Raw genomic sequence first — 4,106 nt, 5'->3', positions numbered from 1 at the left:
TGCTTTGTTTAATTGACACGTAATCACTTCACTGTAAAAGTGGGGACCTTGGATTTCTGGTACATAGAGAAATCTGCTATTCATTGTCCAAGATGCCATTTCTGGAGCTGGCTGGAATACCAGAATATCAGAGCTGTGATGCTGATGTAGCCAAAATGAGAGGGGCTGTGGAAGGAGCTGCCCACAAAGAAGGCTCCGTGATTCATTTCTGTGTGGGTTCAGAATCTTCTAGTGCTCAAAATGCTGAGCTTGGGAGTTATCTGCTGTCATTTGTCTTTGTTTTAATGGGATTAAGTAATTATGTGTGCCTTTTCTTTCAGCTAACCAGCCTGATCAAAGCAAGCGCATCTATAAATTGTTGGCTCTTCTGTTCCAGCAGAAGTGCTTTGATGGCTCTGCAGATTTTACATCTTGGTGAATATATTTAGCTGCCCTACTATGGTGTGTAAGACTAGAGATTAGTTTATGTAATCTGAGGGTCTCCCCTTGGGAATGTGCCTGGTGGAAAATGGACAGCTACAGGGCAGTTTTAAGGGAGAAATCCCTGGTACTTCCAAGCAGAAATAGAAGCTGTTCTCCCAAACACTGGAGTAACTTCATTGAAACTAATTGTGTCTGGTATTGATACTTTGGCTATATCAGTCATAGGTTCAAATTCTGCTGTTGCTTTGCAGAACCTCTGCATGTGTCCTGCAGCTGTTAAGACTTACCAGTCTTTTGTGAGTTTGACATCCATCTGATTTTTCAAGTAGGAACTGCTCACTGTGTATCGTGGCATCTGCAACCCTTTGTGTTTAATGAATTCATCATGTGTTTGCTATGTGATATCATCAACCCACTTAATTCTTTTCAGAACTTCATTCTTTCTACATGGCGTGTTTATGCATTCAATTTTATCTTTACTATTAATTCAAATTAAGTCTTGGTTCGAGAGTTTATGTAATCACTTTAATGAAGTGGCTGTGCCTGCTCACTGCTTCTTGTTTATTTTAAATATTGGTCTGGGGAAGTAAAGGTTTTAATGTATTCCAAATTATAACCAGCAATAACTATGCACTAGTCCTCTATTAATTCAGTTTTAAGAGCTCTGCATGTAAGATGACTTTTACACTATTGTGCTGTCTCATAATTTCATGTGAGAACAGGCTGCTGTTAATTTGTTTTCCTGTTAGTCCATATGTGTCAGAGGCAAAATTTGTCATTCTTCTGGCTTGAAGTTGTATTGTCAGCAGATCCACTTCTTTTCTGGAGTTTTCCCTATTAAACTTAATAATGCAATTTCTGATTTTTTGGGCTTGTGACCACTTAATCCCAGGTAGCCATTTAAATTAACCTGTTAGGATGAGGAATTAATTACTGCATCCTAAAAATTACTTTTCTTGTCATCTGTACCATTTGTCAGAGGCTTTCTCTTGTTATTTTGGACACAATAAGGACAGTCACCTGTGATGGAAATCCACAACTTCCCAATGCCTGTGGGGCCAATAATCAGTCCAGCCCCCTTGTTTGCCTGTCTTACACACAGAGCTGATGGTGTCCTGGATTCCTCATGCAGTGGGAAAGTTCTGTGGGAATGCTGAACTCTCAGATCTTTGTGCCCTCCCTCACCTGGCTGTTTGCAGTGGTTTGCAAACCACACCAGTGGCTGCCCCTGCTTTGGGATATGGAGCTGCAGATCCAACTGGAACCAGGGACTGGCAGCTGCCTCAACCAGAGTTTTGTGTTCAGTATTTCCCCCATGGCCACCTGCTCTAAGCTGTGACGTTATCCAGGATGTGTGTCCAGGATGTGGGATGGAGGACTAGGAGGGAGCCTTGGTCCACAATTGCTTTTAAGTACTGTGCTGAACAAGCAGGCAATGCAAATGGTGAATGGAAGTGAAGGTTGGTTATTGCTCTACCTTGTCTCCTTGTTGTGCGAGTTGGGGAAATTGGGAAAGGAGAGAGAACTGGTATGGAACTGTTTTAAACCAGCAGATACCCAGATTGCCTTCCCATTGCTCACACTACTCCCAGCTAAGTCTTTCTGCTAATCTTCACGTGATTAAGAATGTTAGATGGTGGCACAAAGAACTCTACAAAGTCATGCTTAAAGATATCCCGCTGTGTGCATTTGATGCCACATCTGGGATAAGATTATAGATAAATAAATGAAAAGGAAAAAGAACAAAAGAAAATACAACCCTGAAATCCCAAGAACTGTAACTTTTTAAAGCTTTGGATATACAGTGCTTGAGGAAAATGGAAGAAGTTAAGATATTTTGTACAAATATATTAGAAAAGAATACAGTGCATTTGGAATACAAAGAGTCCCAGAGTTTTATTGGCTGTGGTTGTTGTCAGTGTTAACAAAACACACAGTGAACACAGCCCCAGTCTGTCACTGTCACATGTTGAGCATTTGCAGATGTAAATCCCCATCGTGTGTCAGAAATATGACATTTTGCAACCAAATAAAAACACACAGAAACTTGGGACTCACAGAACTTTCTGCCATGTGCCATAGCTCTGGCCATAGCTTCTGTTCAGCATCACAGCTGCCCAGTGGATAAAGGGAGTTTTTAAAACCATATATGTGTGAAAATGGGGCTGTTTATGTAATTATAGTTTATTGAATGGGAGCTTTGCAAAAAATTGACTGTGCTGTGCAGTGTCCAAGAGGGTGAGACACAAAGGAAGTGGCAGGCACAGCCATCATAACCTGAAATCCCATTATCAGATTTTTGTGGAAGTGGAATCAGTTTTTCAGAGGTCAGTATTTTATTGCTGACAAAAGAACCCATCTTGTACATACCAGAAGAGGCAGAGTGATGAGAATTGGTGATTGCCCAGTATTTATTTTTCCTCAGTACCAGTGTGATAATTGGGGTTGTCACTCATCTGCAGTGGGTGAATTGCATGGGTGGCATTAGGCCTGGCTGCTTTTTCCCCTCAGGAGACACCATGTGTTGTGACAACAGGTATTTGTGTCACATACCCTGGTTTGGGTGTGTGAGGGATGTGTTGCACCCTCACCTTGGTGTGCAAGCACACAAATGTGTTCAGCATATGTGGCTGAGCTGAGCTGGCTGTGGCCAAGTTCCTCCTCTGCAGGGTCAGGGGCAGTTGCCAAAGGGCTGTAAAGCACCCCTAAATGCTGATAGTCCCCGTGTTTCAGCACAATTTTGAGGTTTGAAGAGATGTGGCCATGGGTGGTGTGTAGGTTTTGATTGTGGATGCACATTTATTTTGTGATTCCATGGATTTTCTTTTCCGAGCAACAGTGGTTGTGTGACAAGCTGCCTGTGCTCCTGGCTCATCCATTAAACTAGAACATCAACCACCCTTCTCTCTCTGACTTAATAAATATTTTAATATTTCATCAATATTTAATAAATAAAAAACTACCAGCACTACAGAATCAAAATGTAAAGAAACTTTTTTTGGCTGTTATCTGGAACAGAGTTGGGAAAAGTTAAGAAGCCTTTAGTGCCTCTTGGATTCCTCTCTGATTTAGCCTTGTGGGATACGTGGTAATGCCTGGCTTTGTGTTGTTCTGGTTTAAAAGCAAACCACTGGATTCTCTGATTTACATAGCAAAAATTGTTTTGCTATTATTCTATTTACATTAGTGTTTCCTTGTGTATTTGTTAGGCAAATGAATTCCTTGTTAAATGGCTGGGAAGAGGATTTTGAAACACTGGGATTAGTTCCTTTCTTTTGGAAGAAATAGTTAACAAATAGGAAAATGCTCATGGGGAGCCGAGTTTCTGGCAAGCCCTGCTGGTACAGAATGTGTTGAGCTGGAAATGTTGCCGAGTTAGCACAAACTGTCTGATATAAAAAGCACATTTTTGTTATAAACACTGCCTGCTCAACAGAGTTGTTGGTCTTACAGAACAGCTTTAAACAGGGACTGTTGCTTTTGAGTAATGTTAAATATTTGTCTTCTGGTGAATGTTTTCTTAGGAAAAATCACTGTAGATAGCAAACAAATAAATTATTTTATTATCCAGTATAAGTGCATTTGAACTTCCTTGTTTTTATCTTGACTGTTTCACTTGAATTTATATGTTTTTGGAGGAGTTATTTTTCACTTGAAAAAGTTTTGGGTTATTTTTCTTCAAA

The sequence above is a fragment of the Erithacus rubecula genome (assembly GCF_903797595.1).
Source record: "Erithacus rubecula genome assembly, contig: scaffold_498_arrow_ctg1, whole genome shotgun sequence".
Classification (NCBI taxonomy): Eukaryota; Metazoa; Chordata; class Aves; order Passeriformes; family Muscicapidae; genus Erithacus; species Erithacus rubecula.
The sequence above is the reverse complement of the archived record's forward strand: the minus strand, read 5'-3'. Positions refer to the sequence as shown.